Source organism: Pyrus communis, chromosome 9 (assembly GCF_041283825.1).
Source record: "Pyrus communis isolate YQ-2024b chromosome 9, ASM4128382v1, whole genome shotgun sequence".
In the NCBI taxonomy this organism is placed as follows: Eukaryota; Viridiplantae; Streptophyta; class Magnoliopsida; order Rosales; family Rosaceae; genus Pyrus; species Pyrus communis.
In genome coordinates this window covers 21,792,006-21,810,499 of record NC_142573.1, presented here as the reverse complement: position 1 = coordinate 21,810,499, position 18,494 = coordinate 21,792,006, and the positions used below count along the sequence as shown (strand labels likewise).

General features: G+C 39.8%; 1 non-coding gene across 1 annotated transcript; it reads left to right on the top strand.

Annotated features, from left to right (window-relative positions):
* The first annotated feature begins 8,133 nt into the window (after positions 1 to 8,133).
* On the top strand, positions 8,134 to 8,244 carry LOC148694405 (small nucleolar RNA R71). Its single transcript, XR_015967097.1, has one exon. It is a non-coding gene; the product is annotated as a small nucleolar RNA R71 (small nucleolar RNA).
* Positions 8,245 to 18,494: the final 10,250 nt, after the last annotated feature.

Sequence of the window (18,494 nt, the reverse complement as noted above, 5' to 3'; positions counted from 1 at the left end):
AACAAAACAAGTAAAACACAACCTAAACCTTCCAACAATCGTCTTAGGGATTTCCAATGCGCATGACATGTTAAAAATCATCTTTCCCACAGATTTTAGTCATCTTCACACTTAAGTACATTCTTAATCATAGTCACCACATACTATTTCACAATTAAGCATTTAAAACACATTTCGAATGTAGTAACATGCCTTAGAGAATTTCCTCAATTCCTTACTAAAATGCACTCTATTTTCACACAGATTTATAGACTACACACCCTACACTAGTTATATGTGAGAGATTTATGTAAACATGAAAGACTAGTATCTCACATATGTTATAACAAAGAAAGCATTTTCTGGATTTACGATAATGACATGAATATGATCTCATGAATGGAATGCTACTACTTAGAATGAGAACCAGTGATTCCATAAGCTCATATCAATTCCAAACTCCACATTATTGAACACATAACGATCAAGATAGAAGTCAAAGGGGTGTAACGGGGCTAGGGTATTGGCTAACAATGAAAGGTAAAGGATAAACAAACATTCTTAAAGTAATATGGAAGGTACCCTAAGACACAAAAACAACTCAAAACACTCTTTTTAGGCTTTTAAAAAATGTTTTTCAAATTTCTATGTGATTTTCGGAGTTATAAAACAAAACACACTAAAACAGTTTAAAAACACCTTAAAACAGCAAGGAACAACACTTGAAGTTATGGGTGATAAAATCTCACGAATTTGCATCAACACATTAGTTACCCCCCCACACTTGAATCAAACATTGTCCTCAATGTTTTAAGCATAGATTCACGCAAAACATAAGTAAACACACAAAAAGCACTTAAACATACTAAACATGGCAGAATGTAATTAACAAAGAGAAGAGTTTAGGGACGCAAATCTGGTTATGGAGTGTAAATTCCCTCTTCTCCTTGGTGATTGCATTGAGGCTTTGATCTTGGTGATTCCACAGGCTTACTCTTGAACTGGTTTCCGCCCATCGTTGATTTTCCTTTGTGCTACTCTTGAACTGGGCAGCAGGATTCTTTTGGTCTCCCCCGAAGGTCTGAGCTTACTCCTTTGGTCTGTTTCTTTGTTCAATCTTTCCAATTCGTATTGAAAAGGGTTGGAGATTAACTCAGCCTTTGCGCTTGTCTCCACATGCTTCAATGTATCATTTTCACTTGCCTTACTCGCTCCCCTTTGCAGAAGTAGTCCCTTCTCTGGAAGTGTTTCAACCGTTGAAGATGACTACTCGAGAGCAACGCTAGGTAAGCAATCAAGAATAGATTCCAGGCAGTTGGCTCCAGATCGGAAGACTGACTCCAAGTGCCGGCTGATTGCTTCTTTTACTTTGCCATGCGAGTAAGAACAAGGACAAAGAAAAAGACAGGGAAAGAGCATGATATGAGATACTTTTGCTTTTGACCTTGATGATATGAGATACCTTTGCTTTTGAAGAAGCGGTGAATGAATCAGCACACTTCAATCCGCCGTTTCCTCCTGGGTCATCTGTACTCCAGGCATCTGGTATCATCGTTGGGGAAGAAGAAAGAATTCAGTATTTCGAAAGGCTTTGCTGGGAGTGCGCCCTCAGAGGTGAGGGAGAGTTGGGCATTTTCTTCAGGTTTGTCTTGCCATAAAAAAACGAAGGTCGACATATATAGAGATAATATCAAGTGGTGGTACTGTTCTTTTACCCTTGTCGACAAACGTCTCTTCGATATCTGAACGACGCCTCTTCGATTTCTGAGCGACGCCTCTTCGATTTCTGAGCAGGCGCCCCTTTTTCTTTCTGAACGACACGTAGTAGTGCGGATGCGGCTCCTTTTGACAAAGCTGCATGCGTTTTCTGAAAAGCAGAGAAAGCGTCGCCGGACTTTGCGCTTGTCGGCTAAAGATGTGTAGTTGCGATGATGGCCTCCACGTGTTGTCTGAAAAGAAGAAATCTTTTGACAAAGTTGGACGCGTCTTCTGAAAAGCCGAGAAAACGTCGCCTAACTTACGCCGGAAATTCCGGCTTTTTGAATCGGTGGACGCGTCGCCTTGGCTTTTTATAGAGGTATTGATCACCCCAACACACACACTCTGAAGATTTCCCATTCTTGAAAATCGACTCCGGCCCTTTGAGAATTAACTCCATCCGCCCCTTCTCTTTGAACACTTTTGAAAAATGGCAAACCCATCGAACCTTAGCTTAGAATTGAGTCTCAGCAGTGATACGGGCGCGCCGCGTCAAGGTAACGTATGGCGCCCTTCTTTCTTATCTTCTAATGGTCCTCTTACAGGTGAAGACTCCGTGATGCAGGACGCCACAACAGCTACAATAGTAGCTAGGAACCTCCTCACTCCAAAAGATAATAGGCTGCTGTCAGGACGGTCCGATGAGTTGGCCGTTCAAGAGTCCCTCGCACTTAGTGTTCAGTGTGCGAGCTCTGTGTCCAACATGGGCCAACGCCTGCTTGCCCGCTCCCATCAGGTGGAATCATTGATGGCAAAGGTGGAAAGTCTTAAGCAAGAGATTCAGCAGCTTAAGTACGAGAATAGAAGTTTGCATGTGCTTGCAAATAACTATTCGTCGGGCATGAAGAGGAAGCTTGATGAGCTGCACGAATCTGAGGGTCGAATTCAAAGTGACCGTCAAAGGCTTGCGGCTTATCTCCAGAGGCACCTTTTTCCTGGGTCATCCAGCGGTTGGCCAAGTATTGAGGCCTGGAATGCTCTAGCTCCGATGCCTCCCGCTTCGATGCCTTCTGCTCCGACGCCTTCTGCTCCGACGCCTTCTGCTCCGACGCCTCGTAGTGGGGCTTCACGTAAACATCCTTTGTGAAGGCTCCATCTTTCTGCCATGTTTATTTTTATTCTTTTTTTTTTTTTTTTTTTTTTTTTTTTTTTTTTTTTTTTTAATCAGATCAAACGGCATGGAATTGATCTTTGAATGGAGGGTGATACTTGAAATGATCCGGTAATGGTTTAAATTCTAGAGTGGATGCCTGAATCATTAACAACATATTAGTATAAAAGAAAATTGAAATTCGGGGAGGCGGCTTACCTTTGTGCTCCGACATGAACTTAAAAATAAACACCCCTTCGAAAGTTATGACATGTCTCATAGCAACCCAATAGTTTGTCTACAAACATAGCCCTCATATACATTCGTATTAGTAAGCAAAAACACACTTAACCAAAACTAACACAACTACACAAAAAAAAAAAAAAAAAAAAAAACACAAACCTTCCATCCCACACCCAAACCTAACCAAAGCATTGTCCTCGATGCTTAAAATTGTATGTAATGCAAGTAGGCAAAGAATCTGGAATGGTGACAACATAAACACAAAATGAGGAAAGAACACAAACCACACTAGGTTGCCTCCTAGTAAGCGCTTTATTTAATGTCTAGGCAAGACATGGTAGCTTGTTCACGGTGTTGTAAACTCAAGAAAATCTACAACTTGATAAACTTGCTCTTCCTCCACTTTCTCCAAATATGGTTTCAATCGCTGCCCATTGACTTTAAAAGAGGTGCCATTCTTCATGTTCTCTATCTCCACAGCTCCGTGGGGAAATGTTTGCAGCACCTTAAATGGTCCCACCCACCTAGACTTCAATTTACCTGGAAAAAGTCTCAAACGTGAGTCATACAACAGTACTTTCATACCTTGGTGAAACTCCTTCCATAGGATGGCCTTGTCATGATAGAGCTTAGTCCGTTCCTTGTAGATTTTGGCATTCTCATATGCTTCATTTCTGAGTTCTTCCAACTCATTAAGTTGGAGCTTCCTTGCTATTCCAGCATCCTTGTAATCAAAGTTGAACTTCTTGATGGCCCAATATGCACGGTGTTCAAGCTCCATTGGCAAATGACAAGCTTTCCCAAACACAAGGCGATAAGGACTCATGCCAATGGGGGTCTTATATGCTGTTCTATATGCCCATAGTGCATTATTCAACCTCAGTGACCAATCCTTCCTTGTAGGGCTTACGGTCTTCATCAAAATGTTCTTGATCTCCCTATTGCTAATCTCCACTTGTCCTGAGGTTTGAGGATGGTACGGGGTTGCCACTTTGTGGTTGATGTTGTACTTCTTCATCAAGGATTCAAAGGGTTTGTTGCAGAAATGGCTGCCACCATCACTAATAATAGCTCTTGGGGTTCCAAACCTACAAAAAATCACATCTTTAAGAAAATTCAAAACAACCTTATGATCATTAGTTATTGTAGCAATGGCTTCAACCCATTTGGATACATAATCTACTGCCACTGATATGTATAAGTAACCAAAAGAGGATGGAAATGGTCCCATGAAATCGATTCCCCAAACATCAAAGAGCTCCACCACCAAAATGTTGTTCAATGGCATCTCATTTCTTCGGCTAATGTTCCCCATTTTCTGGCACCTATCACACTTAGAACAAAAATCAAAAGCATCTTTGAATAAAGTAGGCCAAAAGAAACCAGATTGTAAAACCTTTAGAGATGTCTTTTTGGCACCAAAATGTCCTCCACATGCCAATGTATGGCTGAACATTAGAATGCTTTGTTGCTCACTCTCTGGGACACACCTTCTAATGATTTGGTCAGGGCAATATTTAAACAAATATGGTTCGTCCCAAACGTAGTGCTTTACCATGGCAAGGAACTTCTTTCTTTCCTGAAAAGAAAGGTCATTTCTAATTATACCACAAACAAGATAATTAACAAAATCAGCATACCATGGTTCTTTTTCTTGAATAACAAGGAGTTGTTCATCTGGAAATGATTCATTTAGAGGCAAAGGTTGTCCAACTCCATGGTTTTCATTGAGCCGTGACAAATGGTCAGCCACAACATTATCACTTCCCTTCTTATCTCGAATTTCCAAGTCAAACTCTTGTAGTAAGAGTATCCATCTAATTAAGCGTGGCTTAGCATCCTTTTTTGTCATCAAGTACCTAAGGGCTGCATGATCAGAAAACACAATAACTTTAGATCCAACAAGATATGACCGAAACTTCTCTAAGGCAAAAACAATAGCAAGCAAGTCCTTTTCAGTTGTGGAATAGTTAAGTTGAGCATCATTTAGAGTCCGGCTTGCATAGTAGATCACGTGTGGGAGCTTGTTCACCCTTTGCCCTAAAACTGCACCAATAGCATAGTCAGAGGCATCACACATTAATTCAAAAGGTAAAGACCAATCTGGTGCCATAATAATAGGGGCCGAGGTTAATTCATGTTTCAAAGTATTGAATGCATCCATACAAGCTTTATCAAAATGAAATACAACATCTTTAGCTAACAGATTGCATAATGGACGAGTGATCATTGAAAAGTTCTTAATGAAACGACGATAAAAACCCGCATGGCCCAAAAAACTTCTTACTCCCTTAACGGTTGTGGGAGCTGCCATATTGGTGATGATGTCAATTTTGGCTTTGTCCACCTCCATTCCTTGGCTAGAGATTACATGCCCCAACACAATTCCTTGTTTCACCATAAATTGGCACTTTTCCCAATTGAGAACCAAATTTGTTTCCTGACATCTTTGAAGTACTAAAGAGAGATGGTTAAGACATTCATCAAAAGAGGAACCAAACACTGAAAAGTCATCCATAAATACCTCAATGAATCTTTCTACCATGTCAGAAAAGATTGCCAACATGCATCTTTGGAATGTTGCTGGAGCATTGCAAAGTCCAAAAGGCATTCTTCTATATGCAAATGTGCCAAACGGGCAAGTAAAGGTAGTTTTCTCTTGATCCTCCGGAGCAATTGCAATTTGATTGTAACCTGAGTAACCATCAAGAAAACAATAGTGTGAGTAACCTGCCAATCTCTCAAGCATTTGATCTATGAAAGGCATAGGAAAGTAATCTTTTCTAGTGCTAGAATTCAACTTCCTGTAATCGGTGCAAACACGCCAACTAGCCGTGGGCTTTGTGGGCACAAGCTCTTTGTTTTCATTCTTCATCACCGTGATTCCCACCTTCTTAGGTACCACCTGAATAGCACTCACCCATTTGCTATCAGAAATGGGATATATGATCCCCACATCTAACAACTTCAACACTTCATTCCTCACAACTTCCTTCATGTGTGGATTGAGCCTCCTTTGTGGTTCACGGGTTGACTTTGCTCCTTCTTCCAAAAGAATCCTATGCATGCACATGGTAGGGCTTATTCCCTTGATATCTGCAATAGACCAACCAATAACTGATTTGAACTCTTTTAACACCCTAATTAGTTTATCTTCTTCATTTGGGGTGAGGTCAGAAGTTATGATAACTGGAAGAGTTTCAAATTCAGCTAGATATGCATACTTTAGATGTGGTGGAAGTAGTTTAAGTTCAGGTTTTGGTGCCTTAACAGTGGAAGGGGTTAAATGTGACCTCGATGGTTCTAAAGGCTCTAAAAGAGGTAAAATATTCAAAAGCTACGGTGCCAATGCTTCCAAGGCAGCTACCTCTTCCATGAGTGCATCTTCTTCATCAAACTCATCTTGAGATTGACTCAAAACAGTTTGTAATGGTTCATTAGATTGTGCCTGCAAGAACTTAGAGAAAACAAGCGAATCAAGCACATCAATGGCATAACAATCAAGAGATGAAGAAGGATGTGAAAGAGACTCAAACACTTTGAATTGAACGGTCTCTCCTAGCACTGTCATAGTGAGGAGTCCATTTTGCACATCAATGATGGTCTTGGCCGTGGCCATAAATGGTCTCCCAAGCAAAATAGGCAACTCTCGGTCATGTATAGGAGCTTCTTCCATGTCTAACACTACAAAATCCGCAGGCAAGATTAGTTTATCAATTTGAACTAGAATATCCTCTACTATACCTCTTGGATATTTCACGGATCTGTCCGCAAGTTGTAATGAGATGGTGGTGGCTTTCAATTCCCCCAAACCTAGTTGAAGGTACACGGAATAAGGCATTAAGTTGATGCTAGCACCTAAGTCAAGCATCGCCTTCTCTACCTTCTTGTCCCCTATGGTGATGTTGATAGAAAAACTTCCTGGATCCTTGAGCTTTGGTGGAAGTTTTCTTTGCAACACGGCACTTACATTCTCGGACACCACTACCTTCTCATGTGGTCCATACTTCCTTTTGTAGTTGTTTAACTCTTTGAAGAACTTCCCATAAGCTGGCATGTTCCTAATGACATCAAGCAAAGGTAAGTTAACATTTACCTTACTTAGAATATCAAAAATCTCTTTAAATGACTTATCCTGCTTGCTCTTGGCAAGTCTTCCAGGGAATGGTATTGGTGGAGTGTAAGGTTTCTCGGCCTTGTGAAGATTTGGTGCTTCAAACGAGGGAGTAGCATGGCTTGGTTCCTCATTTGGTTTCTCATTTTCTCCTTGAGTAACCCCTGCATTCACATGATCAGATTCATTAGTAACTTCATTGCCAACTCTATTATTGATAACCTTACCACTTTTAAGTGTAGTGATTGCTTTGGCTTGCTCTTGGTTCCTTTGGAGTATCACAGGTTGGCTTGGAAACTTTCCAATCTCTCTTTGGCTCAAGGCATCTGCAATCTGCCCCAATTGTGTCTCCATTTTGGTTAGAGCCGCCAAATGTTGTTGGAGAGTGCTATTGGTGGTTTGTTGGAATTGCAAGGTATTTTGGGCTAACAATTTAACCGTATCCTCAAGAGTAGGTTTTGGTTGGAAGTTTTGGAATTGATTGTTGTTCTTCCACGAAAGATTGGGATGATCTCTCTAACTTGGGTTATATGTATTGGAATACACATCATTCCTTGGCCTTTGATTGTAAGAATTCATGAGGTTCACTTGCTCTTGGACATACTCGGGGTAAGCCTCCCTAGATGGACATTGATGAGTAAGGTGGCTTGGTATGTTGCAAATGGCACACACTTCACTTGCTTTTGGCACCATGTTGAGCACGGATTCAAGCTTCTTTTCTAGGTTAGCTACCTGCAAAGAAAGATCATGATTAGAGCTTGTTTCATATACTCCAACTCTCTTACCCCTTACATCTTTGTGTTGAGCATTAGATCCCAACATCTCATAAATGTTATATGACTCTTGAGCATTCTTTTTCTTCAAAGCTCCACCTGCTGCATTATCAACAGTTGATTGACATGTTTGGGTTAGTTCATCATAGAAAATTTGCATTTGTAAGTGAAGAGGTAACCCATGGTGTGGACATTGCAACAAAAGGCCTTTAAAGCGCTCCCAACACTCATGGAAAGGTTCTCCATCATCTTGTTTGAAGTTGAAGATTTGTCCCCTTAATGTGGCTGTCTTTTGAGTGGAAAAGAACTTTTCCAAAAACTTCTTAGCCACGGCATCCCATGTGGTGAGTGAACCAGGTACTAGAGTCATCAACCAACCCTTGGCCCTATCTTTCAAGGTGTAAGGGAACACTCTCATCCTCAGATTTGCTTCACTTACTCCCTGTAAAGGTAAACCACTCACAACATTGTAAAATTCTTTAATATGAGCTAAAGGATCTTCATTAGGTAAGCCATAAAAAGAAGGAAACATATGGAAATGTGAAGATTTAAGATCATAGTTTCTAGCTTCTGTGGGCAGCAAGATGCATGAAGGTGAATTTGGTATGATTGGTTGAGCAAAATCCTCCAAAGCTCGAAGATCATCTTGGTTGCCCGCCATCTCTTCTTCTCTTTCCCAATTAAAGTGCTCAGATCCTTCACTTGTTGGACTAGACGGTTTCCCTTCCTCTTCTTCACGGACAATGGAGGAACTTGTTGGCACAAAGCTTTCCAAAGTGTTGCCCTTTAACCGTTCAATTCTTTGGCCTAATTCAACAAGTCTATTTGACATATACTACCTGACACAAGATAAAACAAGTTTGAATAAAAATCAGAAATCTACATAAATTAAAAGAACAAGGTTTAATATCAAAACAAGCAATTATAAGGGACTGAAATCAGTCCCCCGCAACGGCACCATTTTGATTGATGTTTTCCTTCTTCGTGCTAGAATATGTTTAGTATAATGGCACAAGTAAGGGTGTCGAATCCACAGGGACTAATTGGACCTATACAACTACTTGTTTTGCAAGAACTCTATAAGAGAAATAAAACTAATCAACTTAGGCAGATTTGTTGTTGTAACTTGAAAGCACAAGAAAATGAAGTAGACACAAATAAATGAATCAACAACTAATAAAATGAGATAGCACAAATGGAGATGAAGCTAGGGATTCGGTTTCACCATTGCTAAGCCAAGTCCATGCTTGTTAAGTCAGATTATACTCATCCATCTACCTATTTCTTGGGTTTGTTTCACTTAGATATGATCAACCATATGATGTGTGGATTTGATCAAATGTTCCTAATCATGAACCTAAGTGTGATGTGCAACATTGGTCCCTAATCAAGAACATAACACGCACAAGAAACTTTCATAAAACCAAAGGAAACACTCGGCTGGTTGTTTGCAAAGCATTCCCTTCATTCATTCACATATCCACCAAGAGTATGCATGATGTGTGCTTTGCTCTTGGCTAAACAACCTGTGGTTAAATCAAATGGTGATCAAACATTAAAATCAACACACAAAGTCACAATTAAATCAGAGAATGAAACAAGAAATAGATGGATCAACTGAGCATTCTGAAATAACTACATGGCAATCTTGCAAGGCTACATCGAATCCCTAGAAAGAGATTAGTTACACTTCATGTTTACAGAATGTTTGATATAAAAATATACAACATGAATGAACATAGAATTAAGGAGAAAGAACCCTCGAAGCAAAACTGATGTCGAAATCCCTTAAGAGTTGCCTTCGGTGTGGTGATCCAAGTGTGTTGTAAATGAAGGTGGAGCGGCTAAGGTTGAATGGTTTCTGCGAATGGGAGAGTGTATGGAATGAAGCCGAGAAGAAGTTGTGTAGAAATGGAAGGGGATTTGCGGCAAAGGGGAAGTGTTTGTGTTGTGTGTTGTGTTGTGAATGGAATTTCTGTGGTGAATGGAATAGTAAGGGAATGGGAGCTCACGGCAATGAGGGAAGATTGGATGTGTTTGTGGTATCTTGTGTATGAAAATGAGATGTGTTTAGGTAATGGGAATGCAAGGGTATTTATAGGAAGAATGGAGGTGTATATGGCTGTTTGTTTAAGCATTTATGTGGCTGGAATGTGGTGGAAAAACAGCTAGGAAAGCATGTGAAAGCTGGAATTGCATGTGTATGTGCTGGAATGGTGTTTGAAGGCCACGGCAAGGGTGTTAATGATGCTGCAAATGCATGTGAATGCTGTTTTGGTGCTGGAAATGCATGTGAATGCATGTGAGTGGCAACTAGAAATGCAAAAGGGGATGCTGGAAAGGCAAGGGAAACCCATGGCAAAGAGAAGGGAGAATGTGTTTTGTGAATGATGGCAGGTTGTTGTGCATGTGTAAGTTGGAATTGAAAAAGGGAAGACCATGTGCACGGCAAAGAAGGATTTGTGGTGAAATGGATGAATGATTAAGATTGCATGTGGGTGATTTGTGGTGTAATGATGAAGAGAAGTTGCTGAAAATCTAAGGGGAAGGCACGGCAAGGATTTCAGGATGCATGTGTGTGTAAATGGTGGTGAAAATGCAATGATGAAGAGTGAATAAAGAAATGCATGTAGGGTTAGCTAGGTTGGCTTTGTTTGGGTGCATGTGTGTTGGAAATGGCTGGAACAAAGGGATGCACGGCATGGAATTGTTTTGGTTGCATGTGTGTGAATGTGTGGCTTAATGATTAAGTGAATGAATATGTGGCTGCATGTGGGTTGAAATGCAAAGGGAATGCAAAGTGAATGAATAATGAATGCATGCACGGTTTTTGGGAGAAAGGTGGATGAATGTGCATGTGAATTGGGTTGTGAAAGCATGTGGAATGTTGGAAATGGGATGGGTAGCCACGGCATTGAGTAGTTTTTGGTGCATGTGGCTGCAATGTTGTGTAATTGGGCTAGGGTTTAAGTGCATGAAATGGACCCAATTTGCTCCCCCTTGCATGGCAAGGAATGGTGTTTGTGTTAAGCCCACGGCAAGGTGAATGTAATTGGGTTAGGGCCATTGTTTTGTGTCCTCAAGTGCATACAAGGCCTTCAATTTCATCCAACACTTGGGCTCCAAGCATAAGCTATCCATCCTTAGCCCAATAGTGCTTCAAAAGGCCCCAAAACACTCCATAATGCATCCTTTCGTCAAACACGTCTTATGATCCTGAAAACACACAAAAGAAGCATAAAGGACTAAAATAATTAAAGAAACATAACGTAAATGTACGAGAACAAGCCATTTAAGTCGCATGAATATGCTCCTATCAAGGAGGGGGTGTTAGAATTGCAGCCGGCACACATGCTATGCGCGTGCAAGTAAATTTACTTTTTATTTTTATTTTCTGTCTTTGAATTATGACTAATGTGCTATGTTTTCATACCGTAGCATACGATGTGGCTGTTTTCATATATTAAGATATGAAGGGAACTGAAGATACAGTTCCATTTGAAAAGATATTTGAAGATGAAAATATACACATGCATACTGGTACATTTGAACTTCTTCGAAGTTGCAGCCAAGGTCAAAACAATCCTCCTTCGAAGTTGGAACCTCAAAAATCATATAGAAGGCCATCAGTTACTTTTATACGTTAAACTCTCTCAAATACTTGAAATTGGGTCACAATGAGTTCTGGGTGAAATTTGGGAAAAATAATCCAAATAGTATCCATTAAATCTATACCACCACACTAATAAGCTTCACAAATGCTGAAAAATCAAATTCAAACAGATAGCAAACGAAATCCCGTCCTCCAACCGACCCAAAAATTAAAAGATCTTGACGGGAATTAGTAGCATTTTTAACCCCCATGTGAAGACAAGCCGTGAATATGCATCAATAGCCAACTGCATCTAATATTCTGAAAGTATGGACCTAATTTTGATGTGGGGTTTTTTTATTTTTTTATTATTTTATTTTTATGAGCAAACAGTAGTATGTACACTAAGGGGTGGGGGAGTGGGCTAAGCCTTATAATGGGTTTGCTACAATAATGTGGTTCAACTTTGCGGGAGGATAGGAGACGGCTATCTCGAGGCACATCACGACCTACAGGCAACACTAGCGAGTTTCCCTGCATGTGGCTCATCCGTGATAACTTCTTTGGATTTGTGTGAATGCCCACTTAAAGCAGAAGGAGATTCTTGGATGGGAAAAAGCGGCACTCAAAATCTATCAAACAACACGCGATAATCAAACCTAAAACAGCACTTACAAGCAAGCGAAATCACGGTGATTTTTGGGCGTTTTGAATCGAGAAGTAGTTGAGTTTGAGGAGAAACATGTGAGGGATGGGCCATTGTAGAGGTTTTTTTTTTGTGAGAGAGATGCTCGTGAGAGAGAAGTGGTTCTTTTTTCTTTTTATTTATTTATTTTTATTTGTTGCTTTTGTTGTTAGATTCATTGGACATATTTATCCACGCCCGTTCGTGATAGAGAAGATGTACAGTTATCTGCATAGGGTTAAAGTTGTCTTTTCATGCGTTTTCGGTTTTTAATTTATAAATATATTATTATTATGGTGAGTGACAAAGTTCGAAACTACTATAATAATTTAAGAGAGAGAGTTTCATACCTGAGATACATGGATGAACCCAATACCCCACCGACTAAAATATTGGACCAAATGTGTTCTGTCAATAAATAGCATTAGATGTTTAACAACCCTGACATTTGCTTTCTTGGAGAAGAAGAGCATAGAATTTTTTGTCCTAAATCTTGAAAAGAGTCAACTTTCCAATCTTCTCTTCTCTCGCACTTGCGACAAACAACACAATCTTTTCTTTGTGCGTTTTTCTAAGCTTTTTTTGTCTCAGTTCTTCTGAGCTTCGTCTCAAATTGGGCTTTATGTTTATCCTTTGCCCCAAATCTCTTGCCCTTGCATCAATTTTCCCTTTTGTTGTTGGATTCTCCATTACGGGTCCCTTCTTCCTCAGCTCTCGGAGCCACACCTTGGTAGGCCACGGTATCTCAGTGACTATGTCTCCAGTTAGTCGATTGAGGATGCGCATGGCGACTCCCCCATCCTCGCATGACCACCTTCTCGGGTGGCTTTTGACACTTCTCTTCAGTTGGTTCTTTGGTGGTGAGGTCCTCAGCGGCGACGGCTGCTGTTTTTGTTTGGGGTTTGACATTGCTATTGCTATAGTATCTTGTACTTGTGGGCTTCTGTGTTTAGTTCAATTAATGGCGTTGTATTTGTGCCAACTTTTTGGCTCTCCATTTGAACTGTTTAAGGAACCGACAGAGAGAGCGTCTAACTTAAATACATATCCACTTGTTTAAAACATGATTTGGTGGATGCAAAGTACTGAAAAAATGACCGATTTTAATGTTTAATTATGTCGTTTTTTCTGCAGCAAAGTTTTGGATTTGAAGTCTTGTGATATGGCGATTACAGTGAAGTCACTATAATGTTTTATCATGTATCTACTCCCAAAATCCCTACTAAAATATCAGGTGTGGCTAGGGATTTTCTTAAGAGTTGCCTTCCCACGAGGTATCGCCAAAGGTTAACTGCTGAGAAGCTATTACTTCATCCATTTGATGCACAACCCTCAACCCTCAAAAGCAACTCGTTGCACGAAGGTTGTCATTGTTCCCAGAATTCCACCTCACCGGGTTTTGAGATAGCAGCTGGATGATTGAAGTTTGAGTTGAGAAACTGTACAAATTGTATTTTTTCTTTATGCAAGTCCATTACTTGAAACTATTCAATTCAAGTTTATCAAAACAGTATTTTACAAAGTGTTCAAATTTTTTTGTTGTCATGCTATTTTTTTTGTATTACCACTCATTTCTGTGTATTTTCTGTCATACTAGCTATAACACCGTACACTCTGGTGCTTGTGAGCTAATCCTAATTCAGCTACTAGGATTTAGATCACATAACTGATGCCTTATTTAAAGCTTGTAACCTTGGAGAGATTCTCTCTTACGTAGTTTCAGTGGCGTTACTCGCTCAATAGATGCTTGTCAAGTGTTCAAAAACGTACATCAATTGTCAATAAACGCTTGTCATGGGCTGAATAGGCATTTGTCATCTTTACCTACAGTCAATCAATAATAAGCATTGATCCATCTCTATGATTTCTACGACTCCCCTCCAACGTGCAATTATCTATGTTCCCTCTGCACTTTCGAGACCGGTTCACCCATTATGATAGTCTTCATTCATCTCTAGAAGATACTTGCCGAAATCCTCCTCGTTCAGTGGCTCCTCCCCATTGCGTGGCTTAGGTTCGAGGAGAGTTCGATTCCAAATTAACCTCCTTTATGGTCAAGGGCAAATGAAGTGGTTGAGATTGAGTGGTTCACCCATAACCGGGCTATAGTCTCTGGTATATCCTGATATTTGTGTATGTAAGGACGGACAGGCGAGGTTATCTGTCTTCCTAATATTTCGCGACTGAAGTGCTAATCGATCGACACTGACATATATTAAGATGTTAGAAAGTTTAGTATTATTATTATTATTATTATTATTATAATATTAAATTTATTAAGATGTTAGAAAATTTAGTATTATTATTATTATTATTATTATTATTAATTGATTGAAATTTAAAGTGGTGCATTTTGGTGGACAGATGTGCATACTAATTTAAATGAAAGGTTGCAACTTTTGACTTTTTATGAATAATTACATACTTTTCAAAGAGTCATCTCTACTTCTATAAGAGCAACTCCACCGTAGGTGGATGCTCGGGGGACAGGCCAGAGAAAAGGGGCCCAAGGCCCTGTGGACCGGCTCTAGCGTGAAGGAGCCTGAGGGGAGGTGGAGGCTCGAGCTCCGGGCCCGTGAAAAATTGCCAGCCCGAGAGCCCGAGTGGATGTGATGCTAGGGCTGACGTCAGCCTGGCGTCAGGCCTTTATATATATATATATATATATATATATATATAATTTTTGTCAGGCGCGTGCACCCCACTCGCGCGTGGGGGCGCGTCGCCAACACAAAATTAGAAAAATCAGTCACTTTTTCATTTACCGTTGGGAAGCCACGTGGCTTCCCACGGTCCATTCGATCTCAACGGCTCTTTAACTTGGACTGTTCGATCTCAACGGTAAAAAAAAAAAAAAAAAGTCTTATTTAATATCCACCGTTCGATCTGAGATCAACGGTGGATATTAATATGCTTTATAAATAAATAAATAAATAAAAGAAAAAATAGTTTTAAAATTAAGAAAAGTTACCATTGTGACACGTGGCACAATTTGGAGTCTTGGAATTCAAATTTTTTTTATCCAACGGTAGAGATTAATTAGTTGAATAAAAATTTTAAAAAAATTGTAAAAAATTTGAAAAAAAATCTGAATTTTTTTTAAAAAAAAAATTGTTTTTACTTTTCTATAAATACCTTCTCATTATCATCTACTTTACACTACAATTTCATATGTTCTCGACTACTCTTTCAATCACATTCCTTTCTTTCTCTCAAAGTTTCAATCCATTTTTTTTAGCAAAATGATTATTGATGCAGGTACGAATTGGTCGCTTCTTGAAGATGTTGCGTTGTGTACTAGCTGGGTTGAAGTTACTCATAGTTCGCTTACGAGTAATGAGATGCAGTTGCGAGAAATGTGGAGTCTTATTCATACCAATTATCTTGAGAAAATTGGTGGGAAAAGAACCAAAGAATCGATGTTCAGTCGTTGGAAATTACTTAGCCAATCGTTTAGTACGTGGAGAGACGCCTTGGCACAAGCTAGTAGTAATATTCGAAGTGGGGAAAATTACTCGGATCAGGTAACAATCTATTATTTATTTGTTTGTACTATACCCAAATTTACATTATAATTATTTGTTTGTATTATTTATTTGTTACCTACTTACATTATAATTATTTGTTTGTATTATTTATTTGTTACCTATTTTCATTATAATTATTTCTTCTCCCACATTGTGTAGGAACTTCAAGCACAAGCTTGGTACGGTGTCAAAACCAAAAGCAAAAATAAATTATTCAATCGGTGGGAATGTTGGAATATTGTCAAAGATTGTCCTAAATTTAGAGTTGTACCTGTCGGTCCAGAAGTTTTCATGAACAACACCCCTCTACACTCTACACTCGATCATGTCTCGCATGTTCATGAAGATGATGCAGAAGAAGTGCCTGAAACACCCCTCCCTGAACAAGCTCGGGTTCGACCCGTTATCCAATTAGGCCTCAAGTTAAGAAGGCTTCAAAGAGAAAAGGGAGTGCTTCCAAGAATGATTATGCAAAGTTCATGGAAGAACTTCCTTGCCAAGGTGAATTGACTTTGGTGAGGGAAATGGCGAAATATGAGGCTGATAAGGCTAGAGAGGACGCAAAAGCTGCAGCTATTGAGAGAGAATTTCAGGCTAATGAGAGAGAAAGAGAGCTACTTAGGCAAGAAAGGGAACATGTTAGAGAAGAAAGACGGGCTCAACGAGATTGTGAGATTATGAACACGCCTTTAGAAGGGAAGTCTCCAAATTCTAAATTTTTTTGGAAGTCAGAGAAAGCGGACGTGGTGTGAAGGAGGCATGCAAGAAAAGCAAGAGCAAGCCAAGCTGGTCCTAGCACCACATGAGAAGATCATCCTAGCACCACAAATTGGTTAAGTGATGATGAATAGAGTAGTTTTTGTAATAGGAGCCCATAATTTTCCAATCACTTTGGGTTGTAATTTATTATTTATTGAATATAGTACTTTATGTTGTTTCCAATTTATTGAATATTTATTCAAATGAATTTGGTAAGTTAGTTATACTAAGAGAATATTTATTCAAATGACAAAAACACACCAAATAAAATTACATAAGCATACCGAATAATAAAAAACTCACTAAAGATGAACTAAAAAAAATTTCATAAACATACCAAATAATAAAACACACCAAATAAAATTACATAAACATACCAAATTCAAAAAAACACACTAAATGAACTTAATTATCTTCAGCTTGTTTCAATGCCCACTGGTGCTCTATCAAGTCAATTTGCCGGGCATTGTGCATGTCTGGCATTTGAAATGCAGTATATCGTTGAATGATCATTTCATTGTAACGTCCATCCCTTTGTAATGGCTCATGTTGCACGGGCTCATCGGTGGCGTCATGAGCACAATATATACGTGTTCTTGAATTGTTCATCGTGTCTGGCTCATATTCATCAACGGCTTCATAATCGTACTCATCTTCCACAATCATGTTGTGAAGAATGATGCACGTCATCATGATGGATCGAATTGACTCTACATTAAACAATCTAGCAGCACCCCTGATGATCGCCCAGCGAGCTTGGAGGATACCGAAACAACGCTCCACATCATTCATGCACCCCTCTTGACAGCTTGCAAAGTGTTTTTCCTTTGCACTTCGCGGACGTGGCACTGTTTTGATAAATGTTGACCACCGCGGGTAAATGCCGTTAGCTAGGTAGTATGGCCCGTCGTACATACATCCCTTGACCTCATACGTGACTTTTGGTTCCTTTCCTTGTAGGACATCGTTGAACACTGGGGATTGGGTAAGGACGTTGATGTCATTTTGAGCTCCCGGAACCTCGGAGAAAGCATGCCAAATCCATGCATCAAAAGATGCCACTGCCTTCAAAATGATACTTTTTGCTCCTTTTCTGTCCCCATAAGCGCCTTGCCATGCACTTGGACAATTTTTCCACGTCCAGTGCATACAATCAATGCTTCCAATCATCCCAGGAAAACCACGCATCTCGGCCTTTTTTAGAAGCCGTTCCAAGTCCATGTTTGTAGGTTTCTGGAGGTACTCTGCGGTGTAGATAGATTCGATTGCTTCGCAAAACCTCATCAGGGACTCAAGAATGGTTGATTTCCCCGTCCTCTTTATCTCATCCACTTGGTCTGTAGATGCTCCATATGCAAGCATCTGCAAGGCAGCAGTAATTTTTTGCTGAGGAAGGAGACCCATAGCACCAAAAACATCTTTCTTTTGCACAAAGTAAGAATCATGGTTGCAAACAGCAATCATGATTTTGTTGAACAAATGTCGTTCCATTCTAAAACGACGTCTAAAGTACGTATCAGGGAATGCACTATTAAGGACAAAATAATCGTCCAAGAGTTCTATACCTCATCGTTGCATGCTTCTATCAAGGTTTCTGGAACGGCTGGGCCTGCAAATCTGAGCCACAGCTTGGATGACTCGACGGGAATGTGAGGCTCTGCCCATTCTTACTTCGTCATCTCTCCTTCTACGCTCCTCGTCCTCTTCCCTCTCATTTTTTGCCACCTGGTGATTGAACATTCCTTCTGATTGGTTAAACAATTCTTCCTCTTCCTGATCGAGTTCCCACATCATCCTTGAGGAAGAAGAAGACATTGTAAGAAAGAAGCAGAAGCTATGAATAATGATACATATTTTTGTGAAGAAGGAAGCAGAAACTATGAATAATGATAGAGATCTTGAGAAAATTGGTGTGGGATTTGTGAGGATGGATGGTGGATTATATAGAGGATTCAGAAAGGATTAGGTTGTAGA